Raw genomic sequence first — 18,492 nt, 5'->3', positions numbered from 1 at the left:
CGGGCGCCGCTACCATCACAGCGCCCGTAACATCAAGAGTGCCGCACCTGGGTGAAGACCTGTTCGCCCAACATACGTGCCCGGATGGGCAGCCCTTCATATGGCCACCGGAGTTTCACCATCCCCGACTCCGGAAAGAGAGACCCCTAGACGAACCCCTGATCCCGGCTCCAAAGCCCATAAAGAGGATCTCGCCCCCGCTAGAAGAGACCCAGTTTGAGTGGGATCCCACCGGAGAAGACCTCATGGGGTTCACTCAGAAGACTCGGGCAGCCGCAGCGGAGCATGCAGAGTGCTGCCGCCAGCAGCTCGAGGTCTTTGAGAGGGAGCGGAGAGAGAGGCGGGTCCGGGAACAACAAGCCCAAATAAGGAGCGCGGAGCAGAAGAGCCGGACCAGGAGAAACCCCCGTGCAGCGCATGGTCCCCGTACCATCGGGACTGTGATAAAGTTCAATCTGCAGCATGGGTGGGGTTTCATCAGGGATCACCGCACCCCAGGCGACGTCTTCGTGACCAGGAGAGACGTTGAGTCCCACCTACCGGAGGGACACAGAGGTCGTGACCTGTATTTAGGGGACGAGGTCACCTTCACCCGGCACAAGTGTGCCAAAGGACCCTACGCCCTCCATGTGCATCGCCTGACGGAGGAGGAGCTGCGGTGTGAGGAGGAGCAAGAGGACCCAGACGGGTCTGAAACTGAAACTGTCCACAAAGAAAGAGCAGGAGGACGCCGTCGTTGAAGTACGGTAGAGAGAGACTGTAAATAGTTACCCGTCAGGGTATAAGAACTGTTCTAGTTAAAATATAGTCCCCGTTGGGACCAGCCAAGAGTGAACTGTTAACCCCGTGTGTCCCTAGTTCCTAATACCTGGCCGAGGACTGAGAGCGGCCATATTCCCTTGTAAATAGTTGCGCTTCCTAAAGCGCCCCCTACCGGTTTTATAGGAAACTGTTTTATTCCAAAAGAGACTGTCGCACTTTACCCGGTCACAAGTTGCACCGTGACCGGAGGAACCAGAAACAAGAATGTTTATATGAAAAGTTTATTGCTGCTGATGATGTTTTATATGTTTTATATGTTTATGTTTATGAAAAAAAAATGTATGTTTTTGGATGTTTATATCTTACAGCCCGAGGACGTGCTGTGATTTACCAGGGGGGAATGTAGCACCCTGAGGATTCGGCTGCTACAGGGGTATTGCACCTCAACCCAGAGGTGTGATATTCCACTCCCGGGTAAGGATGGAGTGTGGAACTGAGCTCAGTTAGCTGAATGCACTACACACATCCCATTTCCGAGGAACAGACCGATGGTACTCCCACTAGAGAAATGTGCAGGTACAACAGAGTCTGTTCCTGGCTGGAGTGGGAGGGGGGTGGAACATCCCAGTAGTGTAGGGGCAGATAGGGGGAGCAGTCTGGGTAGTGCTAGGAGCTCATTGGGTGCTGGTCACCTGAGCTCACACATAGAGGGAGTATATAAGGTGGGCACCATCTTAGGACAGGGTCTTTGCAGAGGAGGAAAGCAGAGGAGCAGAGCAGCCCCAAGGCCAAGAGTGAGAGAGGAGTTTGAAAGACCCAGAGGGGGAGAAAGAAGGAACTCCAAGAGCCCAAATTAGACCAGAGGGTGAAGAGTTGGCAACAGGGTACCGGATCCCAAGCTGGCAGAGGCTACAGCACACCTTAGCCAGGAACCGGAGGTCGTGGGCAGGATCGATCTGCCACGATCACCCACTATATCCACCCGGAAGGCAGACCACGCATAGGGTCAGGGAACCCAGAGACAAGGGTTTACCACCAAGAGGCCCGAGGGAGCCGGACATAGGTGGATCCCTGGTGGGGAAGGCCAGAGAAGAGGACAGGACAGAAAGGGAGCTCAGAACCACGCTCCAGAACTACTTGGGGGTTGGCCGAGTCCAGGACCTGGTGGACGCAGCACGGCTCGGGTGGTCACTCAAGGCCGGAGTGACCGGTACAAGAACAGCAGTAAGTAAACAAACCCTGAACTGCACAGCCCGACTCTGACTCTCATTACCATCCTCACTGCACCTCCACAACCACCATCCTCTGCACCTGACCCCCTGAGGCTATACCCCTCCCGTTGGGGGTTATACTACCTGGGCTGCACAAACACCATCAGCCTCAGCGGACCCTGTTGCAGCGGCGGCCGTAGTGACCGCAATTCAACGGGTGGCGTAGTCGACATAAAGAACTTTAGTAACATCAGTAAGGACTGCCACACACTGAGCTTGACACCCTGGGCACGGACCGGGTCACAGCCACTCGGAGACTACAACCCCCATCTGATCCGGCTCCGGGTATCCCTAACAGCACTGGCCCAGGGGGCGCGTCAGTTTTTCTTGCTACCAGTCCCTTCTTTGTCATCTCACCCTGTGTAACATTACCTGTAGTGAGAAGGCTAGCGTCCTTGTCAGCCAGTGCACTAGCCAGGACTAGTAGAGGTGACAGTATAAAAATACTCACATAGGGTGTTAGTGGAGCTTATGGACAGACACAGGTTGGTGTCAGGAGGTGTCCCATCCCTCGCTCTCTACCGTTAGGGCCTTCCTCCCCCTTTTCCATCCCGTTGTATTTTATGTTGTGCCGTCCGCCAGACATCGTCATGTCCGATCGAGACACAGAGTATGTGTCTGCAGCCCACGCAAGTCAAGAAGTCATTTTGTTAAACCAATTATTAGATCTTGGTAAGCCATCAACTCAACCAACGGTGATTTAGGAATACAACCAAGGATGCCTTAAAATTGCATGCCGTGAGATCAATGCGAGAACCAAACTCACCGACGTTAAACATCATCACCTGCGCAGTTTGATAGAAGGTGGCATAATTGAGTTTGTTTATTGCGAGACTGAGCAGATGATAGCTGAAGTTATGACAAAGCCACTTCCAAGAGCCAATTTGAAGAATTCAGAACCACTATGGGACTAACGGGATAACTAGTTGTTGATTGAGGGTGTTGGAATAATGCTCATTATTTTATATATTGCATCAACTACTATTTACTACTGTGTAATAGTCAATGAGTTTCTGTCTCCAGCAATGTTATATTTCCAGGAAGAGAACTTTTTAAAAAAAAACAAAACCAAAAAAACAGGAAATTCCTGCTCACTGTGTGTGGAGCTGGAGCACATTTTACTTTCACTTTGCAAACTCACAGACAAGATGCTGAGATCCTAAGCTGTAAGGAAAACCAGTTGTAAGCTGTGCTATCTTTGTTCCTGAATAAATATATATTCGTTGTTGATTAATCTGCTGCCAACAGATTTTGAGCGAGGGCCGTATGATTACCCTGTTGACATGGTGAAGGAAGCAGAGGACAAGAAAAAGAAGAAAAGGTGAACCATATACCATTGTTTGGATGGGAAGGGGTGCATGGGAATACACCAGGAAAAAAAAAAAACATTAGAGTTGGCTGTATGTTACGCTGCGATCATTCGGTGGTGTTGAGAAGTCTGGCCCAATCCAGCCCTTGTTCATTTTTATACGAGTCAGCCTGTCAGCATTTTCAGCAGGATGTTGGTACGGTCGGCAAGGTACTCCTTCAGCATCTTCCGAAACTTTTCCCTCCTTGTCAGAGTACCCAGCGCATCAGGGCCTAGGAGCTGGGAGGGTCTGAGAAAACTGTCCCACACCTTTGATGGTGTTTCCCCCGCCTCTGCTGCATCGTATTTATGTCTCCCTTGTATCTGTTCCTTGGTTGTCCAAGGATCTGTGACCTCTGCCGACAGCTTTGTCACATGGGAATTTTTGTACTAATTGTTCGACTAGGGCCTTCTGATATTGCACCATTTTACTAGCCCTCTCCGCCACAGGAAGGAGAGATGGAAAGTTCTCCTTGTAGTGTGGGTCGTGAAGGGTGAACAACCAGTAATCAATGTTGACCAAAATTCTTACAACGCGAGGGTCACAGGAAAAGCAGAGGAACATAAAGTCAGCCATGTGAGCCAGACTGGTAACAGCCAAGTCTTCCCTGTCCTGACCAAGAGGACGACTGTCCATCTCCTCCTCCTCCCTCTCCTTCTCTTCAACCCATCTATGCTGAGCAGACGGGACAAATGGGACAGCTCCGTCCTATCCTATCCTGGTGTTGATAGTACCATTAATAGCGCTGACAACTATCTCCTGTTCCTCCTCCTCAGCCCCTTTCTTCTCATTATCACCCAATGAGCGCTGAGAAGATGAGATGAGGCTGGGCTGGGTAGTGTCACCCTATGTACTTTTTTCCTCCATCTCCATCTGGTCCACAAGCAAAGCTTCTTCTTTAATATTGAGCAGCGAGTGTTTGAGTAGACACCGAAGTGGGATGGTTATGCTGATTATGTCGTCATCATCGCTCACCATCTTGGTTGATTGCTCCCTGCAATCCCCATCACTGCAGTCCGCACCGCTGCGCTCCCTGCAATTCCTATCACTGCAGCCTGCACTGCTGCGCTCCCTGCAATCCCCATCACTGCAGCCTGCACCGCTGCGCTCCCTGCAATCCCCATCACTGCAGCCTGCACTGCTGCGCTCCCTGCAATCCCCGTCACTGCAGCCCGCACCGCTGTGCTCTCTGCAATCCCCGTCACTGCAGCCTGCACTGCTGTGCTCTCTGCAATCCCCGTCACTGCAGCCTGCACCGCTGCGCTCCCTGCAATCCCCGTCACTGCAGCCTGCACTGCTGCGCTCCCTGCAATCCCTGTCACTGTAGCCTGCACTGCTGCGCTCCCTGCAATACCCGTCACTGCAGCCTGCACTGCTGCGCTCCCTGCAATCCCCATCACTGCAGCCCGCACCGCTGTGCTCTCTGTAATCCCCATCACTGCAGCCTGCACTGCTGCGCTCCCTGCAATCTCCATCACTGCAGCCTTCACCGCTGCACTCCCTGCAATCCCTGTCACTGCAGTCTGCACTGCTACGCTTCCTGCAATTCCTGTCACTGCAGCCTGCATCCCCGGCTCCCTGCAATCCCCGTCACTGCAGCCTGCACCGCTGCGCTCCCTGCAATCCCCGTCACTGCAGCCTGTACTGCTGCGCTCCCTGCAATCCCAGTCACTGCAGCCTGCACTGCTGCGCTCCCTGCAATCCCCGTCACTGCAGCCTGCACTGCTGCGCTCCCTGCAATCCCCATCACTGCAGCCCGCACCGCTGTGCTCTCTGTAATCCCCATCACTGCAGCCTGCACTGCTGCGCTCCCTGTAATCCCCGTCACTGTAGCCTTCACCGCTGCACTCCCTGCAATCCCCGTCACTGCAGCCTGCACTGCTACGCTTCCTGCAATTCCTGTCACTGCAGCCTGCATCCCCGGCTCCCTGCAATCCCCGTGACCACAGCCTGCACCGCTGCGCCTCCTGCAATCCCCGTCACTGCAGCCTGCACCGCTGCGTTCCCTGCTATCCCCGTCACTGCAGCCTGCACTGCTGCGCTCCCTGCAATCCCTATCACTGAAGCCTGCACTGCTGCGCTCCCTGCAATCCCCGTCACTGTAGCCTGCACTGTTGCGCTCCCTGAAATCCCCGTCACTGCAGCCTGCACCGCTGTGCTTCCTGCAATCCCCGTCACTGCAGTCTGCACTGCTGCGCTCCCTGCAATCCCCGTCTCTGCAACCTGCACTGCTGCGCTCCCTGCAATCCCCGTCACTGTAGCCTGCACCGCTGCGTTCCCTGGAATCCCCATCACTGTAGCCTGCACCGCTGCACTCCCTGCAATCCCCGTGACCACAGCCTGCACCGCTGCGCTCCCTGCAATCCCCATCACTGCAGCCTGCACCGCTGCGCTCCCTGCAATCCCCGTGACCACAGCCTGCACTGCTGCGCTCCCTGCAATCCCCGTCACTGCAGCCTACACCGCTGCGCTCCCTGCAATCCCCGTGACCACAGCCTGCACCGCTGCGCTCCCTGCAATCCCCATCACTGCAGCCTGCACTGCTGCGCTCCCTGCAATCCCCATCACTGTAGTCCGCACCGCTGCGTTCCCTGCAATCCCCATTACTGTAGCCTGCACCACTGCGCTCCCTGCAATGCACATCACTGCAGCCTGCACCGCTGCGCTCCCTGCAATCCCCGTCACTGCAGTCCGCACCGCTGCGTTCCCTGCAATCCCCATCACTGTAGCCTGCACCGCTGCGCTCCCTGCAATCCCCGTCACTGCAGCCTGCACCGCTACGCTCCCTGCAATCCCCATCACTGCAGCCTGCACCGCTGCGCTCCCTGCAATCCCCGTGACCACAGCCTGCACCGCTGCGCTCCCTGCAATCCCTGTCACTGCAGCCTGCACCGCTGCGCTCCCTGCAATCCCCGTCACTGCAGCCTGCACTGCTGCGCTCCCTGCAATCCCCGTCACTGCAGCCTGCACTGCTGCGCTCCCTGCAATCCCCGTCTCTGCAGCCTGCACTGCTGCGCTCCCTGCAATCCCCGTCACTGTAGCCTGCACTGCTGCGCTCCCTGCAATCTCCGTCTCTGCAGCCTGCACTGCTGCGCTCCCTGCAATCCCCGTCACTGTAGCCTGCACCGCTGCGTTCCCTGGAATCCCCATCACTGTAGCCTGCACCGCTGCACTCCCTGCAATCCCCATCACTGCAGCCTGCACCGCTGCGCTCCCTGCAATCCCCGTGACCACAGCCTGTACCGCTGCGCTCCCTGCAATCCCTGTCACTGCAGCCTGCACCGCTGCGCTCCCTGCAATCCCCGTCACTGCAGCCTGCACTGCTGCGCTCCCTGCAATCCCCGTCACTGCAGCCTGCACTGCTGCGCTCCCTGCAATCCCCGTCTCTGCAGCCTGCACTGCTGCGCTCCCTGCAATCCCCGTCACTGTAGCCTGCACTGCTGCGCTCCCTGCAATCTCCGTCTCTGCAGCCTGCACTGCTGCTCTCCCTGCAATCCCCGTCACTGCAGCCTGCACCGCTGCGCTCCCTGCAATCCCGTGACCACAGCCTGCACCGCTGCGCTCCCTGCAATCCCCATCACTGCAGCCTGCACTGCTGCGCTCCCTGCAATCCCCATCACTGTAGTCCGCACCGCTGCGTTCCCTGCAATCCCCATCACTGTAGCCTGCACCGCTGCGCTCCCTGCAATCCCCGTCACTGCAGCCTGCACCGCTGCGCTCCCTACAATCCCCATCACTGCAGCCTGCACCGCTGCGCTCCCTGTAATCCCCGTGACCACAGCCTGCACCGCTGCGCTCCCTGCAATCCCTGTCACTGCAGCCTGCACCGCTGCGCTCCCTGCAATCCCCGTCACTGCAGCCTGCACTGCTGCGCTCCCTGCAATCCCCGTCACTGCAGCCTGCACCGCTGCGTTCCCTGCAATCCCCGTCACTGCAGCCTGCACCGCTGCACTCCCTGCAATCCCCGTCACTGCAGCCTGCACTGCTGCGCTCCCTGCAATTCCCGTGACCACAGCCTGCACCGCTGCGCTCCCTGCAATCCCCATCACTGAAGCCTGCACCGCTGCGCTCCCTGCAATCCCCGTCACTGCAGCCTGCACCGCTGCGCTCCCTGCAATCCCCATCACTGCAGCCTGCACCGCTGCACTCCCTGCAATCCCCGTCACTGCAGCCTGCACTGCTGCGCTCCCTGCAATTCCCGTGACCACAGCCTGCACCGCTGTGCTCCCTGCAATCCCCATCACTGCAGCCTGCACCGCTGCGCTCCCTGCAATCCCCGTCACTGCAGCCTGCACCGCTGCGCTCCCTGCAATTCCCGTGACCACAGCCTGCACCGCTGCGCTCCCTGCAATCCCCATCACTGCAGCCTGCACCGATGCGCTCCCTGCAATCCCCGTCACTGCAGCCTGCACTGCTGCGCTCCCTGCAATTCCCATGACCACAGCCTGCACCGCTGCGCTCCCTGCAATCCCCATCACTGCAGCCTGCACCGCTGCGCTCCATGCAATCCCCGTCACTGCAGCCTGCACTGCTGCGCTCCCTGCAATTCCCGTGACCACAGCCTGCACCGCTGCGCTCCCTGCAATCCCCATCACTGCAGCCTGCACCGCTGCGCTCCCTGCAATCCCCGTCACTGCAGCCTGCACTGCTGCGCTCCCTGCAATTCCCGTGACCACAGCCTGCACCGCTGCGCTCCCTGCAATCCCCATCACTGCAGCCTGCACCGCTGCGCTCCCTGCAATCCCCGTCACTGCAGCCTGCACCGCTGCGCTCCCTGCAATCCCCATCACTGCAGCCTGCACCGCTGCACTCCCTGCAATCCCCGTCACTGCAGCCTGCACTGCTGCGCTCCCTGCAATTCCCGTGACCACAGCCTGCACCGCTGCGCTCCCTGCAATCCCCATCACTGCAGCCTGCACCGCTGCGCTCCCTGCAATCCCCGTCACTGCAGCCTGCACCGCTGCGCTCCCTGCAATCCCCATCACTGCAGCCTGCACCGCTGCGCTCCCTGCAATCCCCATTACTGTAGCCTGCACCGCTGCGCTCCCTGCTATCCCCGTCACTGCAGCCTGCACCGCCGCGCTCCCTGCAATCCCCGTCACTGCAGCCTGCACCGCTGCACTCCCTGCAATCCCCGTCACTGCAGCCTGCACTGCTGCGCTCCCTGCAATTCCCGTGACCACAGCCTGCACCGCTGCGCTCCCTGCAATCCCCATCACTGCAGCCTGCACCGCTGCGCTCCCTGCAATCCCCGTCACTGCAGCCTGCACCGCTGCGCTCCCTGCAATCCCCATCACTGCAGCCTGCACCGCTGCGCTCCCTGCAATCCCCATTACTGTAGCCTGCACCGCTGCGCTCCCTGCTATCCCCGTCACTACAGCCTGCACCGCTGCGCTCCCTGCAATCCCCATCACTGCAGCCTGCACCGCTGTGCTCCCTGCAATCCCCATCACTGCAGCCTGCACCGCTGCGCTCCCTGCAATCCCCATCACTGCAGCCTGCACCGCTGCGCTCCCCATCACTGCAGCCTGCACCGCTGCGCTCCCTGCAATCCCCGTGACCACAGCCTGCACCGCTGCGCTCCCTGCAATCCCCATCACTGCAGCCTGCACCGCTGCGCTCCCTGCAATCCCCATTACTGTAGCCTGCACCGCTGCGCTCCCTGCTATCCCCGTCACTGCAGCCTGCACCGCTGCGCTCCCTGCAATCCCCATCACTGCAGCCTGCACTGCTGCGCTCCCTGCAATCCCCGTCACTGCAGCCTGCACCGCTGCGCTCCCTGCAATCCCTGTCACTGCAGCCTGCACCGCTGCGCTCCCTGCAATCCCTGTCACTGCAGCCTGCACCGCTGCGCTCCCTGCAATCCCTGTCACTGCAGCCTGCACTGCTGCGCTCCCTGCAATCCCTGTCACTGCAGCCTGCACCGCTGCGCTCCCTGCAATCCCTGTCACTGCAGCCTGCACCGCTGCGCTCCCTGCAATCCCCATTACTGTAGCCTGCACCGCTGCGCTCCCTGCAATCCCCATCACTGCAGCCTGCACCGCTGCGCTCCCTGCAATCCCCATCACTGCAGCCTGCACCGCTGCGCTCCCTGCAATCCCCATTACTGTAGCCTGCACCGCTGCGCTCCCTGCAATCCCCATTACTGTAGCCTGCACCGCTGCGCTCCCTGCAATCCCCATTACTGTAGCCTGCACCGCTGCGCTCCCTGCAATCCCCATTACTGTAGCCTGCACCGCTGCGCTCCCTGCAATCCCCATTACTGTAGCCTGCACCGCTGCGCTCCCTGCAATCCCCGTCACTGCAGCTGTAGTTCATACTTTTATCCTTCCCATAGATAGCCCATGGTAATGCTCATTTTCGGGGATTGCCAATAAGGCAGAAGAGGTTAATGTGCCATCCAGAGTTTTCTAAATCTCCTTATCAGCCAGAATGAGACACAAGAAGCGATTTGTCTGGATTTTATTTGACAGCAGCGACTGATATTTGGGTATTTTTGTGAGAGTGGAAATTCCCCACCTTCCTCCGGATAATGCGCGGCCCTGACAGGGATCTATAATTATGGCTTTCAGCAGCATTGTGCTTACATATATATGTCCCTATAGAGAGCAGACGCCGTAAAGGGTCCGATGGTTCCAGGGGATTTCAGATACATCAGACAGGCGGGAAGCAGAGAACGTCAATCACAGCTGATAAATGTCAAGAAAAAGAGCGGAATAAACTGATTCCACCCCTACATTACACCATCTGCATCACATGTGACCCCACGTGTCTGTATGTGTCCTGACATCCCATAATGTGATCAGTGTATGACCCCACGTGTCTGTATGTGTCCTGACATCCCATAATGTGATCAGTGTATGACCCCACGTGTCTGTATGTGTCCTGACATCCCATAATGTGATCAGTGTATGATCCCACGTGTCTGTATGTGTCCTGACATCCCATAATGTGATCAGTGTATGACCCCACGTGTCTGTATGTGTCCTGACATCCCATAATGTGATCAGTCTATGACCCCACGTGTCTGTATGTGTCCTGACATCCCATAATGTGATCAGTGTATGACCCCACGTATCTGTATGTGTCCTGACATCCCATAATGTGATCAGTGTGTGACCCCACGTGTCTGTATGTGTCCTGACATCCCATAATGTGATCAGTGTATGACCCCACGTGTCTGTATGTGTCCTGACATCCCATAATGTGATCAGTGTATGACCCCACGTGTCTGTATGTGTCCTGACATCCCATAATGTGATCAGTGTATGACCCCACGTGTCTGTATGTGTCCTGACATCCCATAATGTGATCAGTGTATGAACCCACGTGTCTGTATGTGTCCTGACATCCCATAATGTGATCAGTGTGTGACCCCACGTGTCTGTATGTGTCCTGACATCCCATAATGTGATCAGTGTATGACCCCACGGGTCTGTATGTGTCCTGACATCCCATAATGTGATCAGTGTGACCCCACGTGTCTGTATGTGTCCTGACTTCCCATAATGTGATCAGTGTATGACCCCACGTGTCTGTATGTGTCCTGACATCCCATAATGTGATCAGTGTGACCCCACGTGTCTGTATGTGTCCTGACATCCCATAATGTCATCAGTGTGACCCCACGTGTCTGTATGTGTCCTGACATCCCATAATGTGATCAGTGTGACCGCACGTGTCTGTATGTGTCCTGACATCCCATAATGTGATCAGTGTATGACCCCACGTGTCTGTAAGTGTCCTGACATCCCATAATGTGATCAGTGAATGACCCCACGTGTCTGTATGTGTCCTGACATCCCATAATGTGATCAGTGTATGACCCCACGTGTCTGTATGTGTCCTGACATCCCATAATGTGATCAGTGTATGACCCCACGTGTCTGTATGTGTCCTGACATCCCATAATGTGATCAGTGTATGACCCCACGTGTCTGTATGTGTCCTGACATCCCATAATGTGATCAGTGTATGACCCCACGTGTCTGTATGTGTCCTGACATCCCATAATGTGATCAGTGTATGACCCTACGTGTCTGTATGTGACCTGACATCCCATAATGTGATCAGTGTATGACCCCACGTGTCTGTATGTGTCCTGACATCCCATAATGTGATCAGTGTATGACCCCACGTGTCTGTGTCCTGACATCCCATAATGTGATCAGTGTGTGACCCCACGTTTCTGTATGTGTCCTGACATCCCATAATGTGATCAGTGTATGACCCCACGTGTCTGTATGTGTCCTGACATCCCATAATGTGATCAGTGTGACCCCAAGTGTCTGTATGTGTCCTGATATCCCATAATGTGATCAGTGTATGACCCCACGTGTCTGTATGTGTCCTGACATCCCATAATGTGATCAGTGTATCTGTGTGTTGGTGGATGGTTGTTCACCCTGATGGTTGCTCTCCTCATTAGCCGCTCTCTATACACCGGGCGTGTACGCTCAGCGCACGGTCTAGCTCTGGTGATGTAAGCTCAGCGCATGGTCTGGCTCTGGTGATGTACGCTCAGTACACGGTCTGGCTCTGGTGATGTACGCTCAGTACACGGTCTGGCTCTGGTGATGTACACTCAGTGCACGGTCTGGCTCTGGTGATGTACGCTCAGTACACGGTCTGGCTCTGGTGATGTACACTCAGTGCACGGTCTGGCTCTGGTGATGTACACTCAGTGCACGGTCTGGCTCTGGTGATGTACGCTCAGCGCATGGTCTGGCTCTGGTGATGTACGCTTAGCGCATGGTCTGGCTCTGGTGATGTACGCTCAGTACACGGTCTGGCTCTGGTGATGTACACTCAATGCACGGTCTGGCTCTGGTGATGTACGCTCAGCGCACGGTCTGGCTCTGGTGATGTACGCTCAGTGCACGGTCTGGCTCTGGTGATGTACACTCAGTACACGGTCTGGCTCTGGTGATGTACGCTCAGCACACGGTCTGGCTCTGGTGATGTACGCTCAGTGCACGGTCTGGCTCAGGTGATGTCCGCTCAGCACACGGTCTGGCTCTGGTGATGTACGCTCAGTGCACGGTCTGGCTCAGGTGATGTCCGCTCAGCACACGGTCTGGCTCTGGTGATGTACGCTCAGTGCACGGTCTGGCTCAGGTGATGTCCGCTCAGCACACGGTCTGGCTCTGGTGATGTACGCTCAGCACACGGTCTGGCTCTGGTGATGTACGCTCAGTACACGGTCTGGCTCTGGTGATGTACGCTCAGTGCACGGTCTGGCGCTGGTGATGTACGCTCAGTACACGGTCTGGCTCTGGTGATGTACGCTCAGTGCACGGTCTGGCTCTAGTGATGTACGCTCAGCGCACGAACTGGCTCTGGTGATGTACGCTTAGTACACGGTCTGGCTCTGGTGATGTACGCTCAGTGCACGGTCTGGCTCTGGTGATGTACGCTCAGCGCACGGTCTGGCTCTGGTGGTGTACACTCAGCGCACGGTCTGGCTCTGGTGGTGTAAGCTCAGCGCACGGTCTGGCTCTGGTGAAGTATGCTCAGTGCACGGTCTGGCTCTGGTGATGTACGCTCAGCGCAAAATCCGGCTCTGGTGATGTACGCTCAAAGCACGGTCTGGCTCTGGTGATGTACGCTCAGTGCACGGTCTGGCTTTGGTGATGTACGCTCATTACACGGTCTGGCTCTGATGATGTATGCTCAGTGCACGGTCTGGCTCTGGTAATGTACGCTCAGCGCACGGTCTGGCTCTGGTGATGTATGCTCAGCGCATGGTCTGGCTCTGGTGATTTACCCTCAGCGCCCGGTCTGGCTCTGGTGATTTACGCTCAGCGCATGGTCTGGCTCTGGTGATGTACGCTCAGCGCATGGTCTGGCTGTGGTGATGTACGCTCAGTGCACGGTCTGGCTCTGGTGATGTACGCTCAGTACATGGTCTGGCTCTGGTGATGTACGCTCAGCGCATGGTCTGGCTGTGGTGATGTACGCTCAGTTCACTTTCTGGCTCTGGTGATGTAGGCTCAGTACATGGTCTGGCTCTGGTGATGTTACGCTCAGTGCACTTTCTGGCTCTGGTGATGTACGCTCAGTACACGGTCTGGCCCTTGTGATGTACGCTCAGTACGTGGTCTGGCTCTGGTGATGTACGCTCAGTGCACGGTCTGGCTCTGGTGATGTACGCTCAGTACACAGTCTAGCCCTGGTGATGTACGCTCAGCGCACAGTCTGGCCCTGGTGATGTACTCTCAGAACACGGTCTGGCTCTGGTGATGTACGCTCAGTGCACGGTCTGGCTCTGGTGATGTACGCTCAGCGTACTGCCTGGCTCTGGTGATGTACGCTCAGTACACGGTCTGGCTCTGGTGATGTACGCTCAGCGTACGGTCTGGCTCTGGTGATGTACGCTCAGTACACGGTCTGGCTCTGGTGATGTACGCTCAGTGCACGGTCTGGCCCTGGTGATGTACGCTCAGTACACGGTCTGGCTCTGGTGATGTACGCTCAGTGCACGGTCTGGCTCTAGTGATGTACGCTCAGCGCACGGACTGGCTCTGGTGATGTACGCTTAGTACACGGTCTGGCTCTGGTGATGTACGCTCAGTGCACGGTCTGGCTCTGGTGATGTACGCTCAGCGCACGGTCTGGCTCTGGTGATGTACGCTCAGCGCACGGTCTGGCTCTGGTGATGTACGCTCAGCGCACGGTCTGGCTCTGGTGATGTACACTCAGCGCACGGTCTGGCTGTGGTGATGTACGCTCAGTGCACGGTCTAGCTCTGGTGATGTACGCTCAGTGCACGGTCTGGTACTGGTGATGTACACTCAGCGCACGGTCTGGCTCTGGTGATTTACCCTCAGCGCCCGGTCTGGCTCTGGTGATTTACGCTCAGCGCATGGTCTGGCTCTGGTGATGTACGCTCAGCGCATGGTCTGGCTGTGGTGATGTACGCTCAGTGCACGGTCTGGCTCTGGTGATGTACGCTCAGTGCACGGTCTGGCCCTGGTGATGTATGCTCAGTTCATGGTCTGGCTCTGGTGATGTACGCTCAGCGCATGGTCTGGCTCTGGTGATGTACGCTCAGCGCATGGTCTGGCTGTGGTGATGTACGCTCAGTACACTTTCTGGCTCTGGTGATGTATGCTCAGAACATGGTCTGGCTCTGGTGATGTACGCTCAGTGCACTGTCTGGCTCTGGTGATGTACGCTCAGTACACGGTCTGGCCCTTGTGATGTACGCTCAGTACGTGGTCTGGCTCTGGTGATGTACGCTCAGTGCACGGTCTAGCCCTGGTGATGTACGCTCAGTGCACAGTCTGGCCCTGGTGATGTACGCTCAGTACACGGTCTGGCTCTGGTGATGTACGCGCAGTGCACGGTCTGACTCTGGTGATGTACGCTCAGGGTACGGTCTGGCTCTGGTGATGTACGCTCAGTACACGGTCTGGCTCTGGTGATGTACACTCAGTGCACGGTCTGGCTCTGGTGATGTACGCTCAGCGCACGGTCTGGTTATGGTGGTGTACACTCAGCACACGGTCTGGCTCTGGTGGTGTACGCTCAGCGCACGGTCTAGCTCTGGTGATGTACACTCAGCGCACGGTCTGGCTCTGGTGATGTACGCTCAGTGCACGGTCTAGGTCTGGTGATGTACGGTCAGTGCACGGTCTGCCACTGGTGATGTACACTCAGCGCACGGTCTGGCTCAGGTGATGTACGATAAGTGCACGGTCTGGCTCTGGTGATGTACACTCAGCGCATGGTCTGGCTCTGGTGATGTACGCTCAGCGCACGGTCTAGCTCTGGTGATGTACGCTCAGCGCACAGTCTGGCTCTGGTGATGTACGCTCAGCGCACGGTCTGGCTCTGGTGACGTACACTCAGCGCACGGTCTGGCTCTGGTGATGTACGCTCAGCGCACGGTCTGGCTCTGGTGATGTAAACTCAGCGCACGGTCTGGCTCTGGTGATGTACGCTCAGTGCACGGTCTGGCTCTGGTGATGTACGCTCAGCGCATGGTCCGTCTCTGGTGATGTACGCTCAAAGCACGGTCTGGCTCTGGTGATGTACGCTCAGCGCACGGTCTGGCTCTGGTGATGTACGCTCAGTACACGGTCTAGCCCTGGTGATGTACGCTCAGCGCATAGTCTGGCCCTGGTGATGTACGCTCAGTACACGGTCTGGCTCTGGTGATGTACGCGCAGTGCACGGTCTGGCTCTGGTGATGTAAGCTCAGCGTACGGTCTGGCTCTGGTGATGTACGCTCAGTACTCGGTCTGGCTCTGGTGATGTACGCTCAGCGCACGGTCTGGCACTGGTGATGTACGCTCAGCGCACGGTCTGGCACTGGTGATGTACGCTCAGCGCACGGTCTGGTTATGGTGGTGAACACTCAGCACACGGTCTGGCTCTGGTGGTGTACGCTCAGCGCACGGTCTAGCTCTGGTGATGTACGCTCAGCGCACGGTCTGGCTCTGGTGATGTACGCTCAGCGCACGGTCTGGCTCTGGTGATGTACACTCAGCGCACGGTCTGGCTCTGGTGATGTACGCTCAGTGCACGGTCTAGCTCTGGTGATGTACGCTCAGTGCACGGTCTGGCACTGGTGATGTACACTCAGCGCACTGTCTGGCTCTGGTGATGTACGCTAAGTGCACGGTCTGGCTCTGGTGATGTACACTCAGCACATGGTCTGGCTCTGGTGATGTACGCTCAGCGCACGGTCTAGCTCTGGTGATGTACGCTCAGCGCACGGTCTGGCTCTGGTGATGTACGCTCAGCGCACGGTATCGCTCTGGTGATGTACGCTCAGCGCACGGTCTGGCTCTGGTGATGTAAACTCAGCGCACGGTCTGGCTCTGGTGATGTACGCTCAGTGCACGGTCTGGCTCTGGTGATGTACGCTCAGCGCATGGTCCGTCTCTGGTGATGTACGCTCAAAGCACGGTCTGGCTCTGGTGATGTACGCTTAGCGCACGGTCTGGCTCTGGTCATGTACGCTCAGTACACGGTCTAGCCCTGGTGATGTACGCTCAGCGCATAGTCTGGCCCTGGTGATGTACGCTCAGTACACGGTCTGGCTCTGGTGATGTACGCGCAGTGCACGGTCTGGCTCTGGTGATGTAAGCTCAGCGTACGGTCTGGCTCTGGTGATGTACGCTCAGTACGCGGTCTGGCTCTGGTGATGTACGCTCAGCGCACGGTCTGGCACTGGTGATGTACGCTCAGCGCACGGTCTGGCACTGGTGATATACGCTCAGCGCACGGTCTGGTTATGGTGGTGTACACTCAGCACACGGTCTGGCTCTGGTGGTGTACGCTCAGCGCACGGTCTAGCTCTGGTGATGTACGCTCAGCGCACGGTCTGGCTCTGGTGATGTACGCTCAGCGCACGGTCTGGCTCTGGTGATGTACACTCAGTGCACGGTTTAGCTCTGGTGATGTATGCTCAGTGCACGGTCTGGCACTGGTGATGTACACTCAGCGCACTGTCTGGCTCTGGTGATGTACGCTAAGTGCACGGTCTGGCTCTGGTGATGTACACTCAGCACATGGTCTGGCTCTGGTGATGTACGCTCAGCGCACGGTCTAGCTCTGGTGATGTACGCTCAGCGCACGGTCTGGCTCTGGTGATGTACGCTCAGCGCACGGTCTGGCTCTGGTGATGTACGCTCAGCGCACGGTGTGGCTCTGGTGATGTAAACTCAGCGCACGGTCTGGCTCTGGTGATGTACGCTCAGTGCACGGTCTGGCTCTGGTGATGTACGCTCAGCGCATGGTCCTTCTCTGGTGATGTACGCTCAAAGCACGGTCTGGCTCTGGTGATGTACGCTCAGCGCACGGTCTGGCTCTGGTGATGTACGCTCAGTACACGGTCTAGCCCTGGTGATGTACGCTCAGCGCATAGTCTGGCCCTGGTGATGTACGCTCAGTACACGGTCTGGCTCTGGTGATGTACGCGCAGTGCACGGTCTGGCTCTGGTGATGTAAGCTCAGCGTACGGTCTGGCTCTGGTGATGTACGCTCAGTACTCGGTCTGGCTCTGGTGATGTACGCTCAGCGCACGGTCTGGCACTGGTGATGTACGCTCAGCGCACGGTCTGGCACTGGTGATGTACGCTCAGCGCACGGTCTGGTTATGGTGGTGTACACTCAGCACACGGTCTGGCTCTGGTGGTGTACGCTCAGCGCACGGTCTAGCTCTGGTGATGTACGCTCAGCGCACGGTCTGGCTCTGGTGATGTACGCTCAGCGCACGGTCTGGCTCTGGTGATGTACACTCAGTGCACGGTCTAGCTCTGGTGATGTACGCTCAGTGCACGGTCTGGCAATGGTGATGTACACTCAGCGCACTGTCTGGCTCTGGTGATGTACGCTAAGTGCACGGTCTGGCTCTGGTGATGTACACTCAGCACATGGTCTGGCTCTGGTGATGTACGCTCAGCGAACGGTCTTGCTCTGGTGATGTACGCTCAGCGCACGGTCTGGCTCTGGTGATGTACGCTCAGCGCACGGTCTGGCTCTGGTGATGTACGCTCAGCGCACGGTCTGGCTCTGGTGATGTAAACTCAGCGCACGGTCTGGCTCTGGTGATGTACGCTCAGTGCACGGTCTGGCTCTGGTGATGTACGCTCAGCGCATGGTCCGTCTCTGGTGATGTACGCTCAAAGCACGGTCTGGCTCTGGTGATGTACGCTCAGCGCACGGTCTGGCTCTGGTGATGTACGCTCAGTACACGGTCTAGCCCTGGTGATGTACGCTCAGCGCATAGTCTGGCCCTGGTGATGTACGCTCAGTACACGGTCTGGCTCTGGTGATGTACGCGCAGTGCACGGTCTGGCTCTGGTGATGTAAGCTCAGCGTACGGTCTGGCTCTGGTGATGTACGCTCAGTACTCGGTCTGGCTCTGGTGATGTACGCTCAGCGCACGGTCTGGCACTGGTGATGTACGCTCAGCGCACGGTCTGGCACTGGTGATGTACGCTCAGCGCACGGTCTGGTTATGGTGGTGTACACTCAGCACATGGTCTGGCTCTGGTGATGTACGCTCAGCGCACGGTCTAGCTCTGGTGATGTACGCTCAGCGCACGGTCTGGCTCTGGTGATGTACGCTCAGCGCACGGTCTGGCTCTGGTGATGTA

The sequence above is a fragment of the Phyllobates terribilis genome, unplaced genomic scaffold (assembly GCF_046119375.1).
Source record: "Phyllobates terribilis strain yellow unplaced genomic scaffold, ASM4611937v1 Scaffold_9__5_contigs__length_417890890, whole genome shotgun sequence".
NCBI classification, from domain to species: Eukaryota; Metazoa; Chordata; class Amphibia; order Anura; family Dendrobatidae; genus Phyllobates; species Phyllobates terribilis.
Note: the sequence above shows the minus strand (reverse complement) of the source record.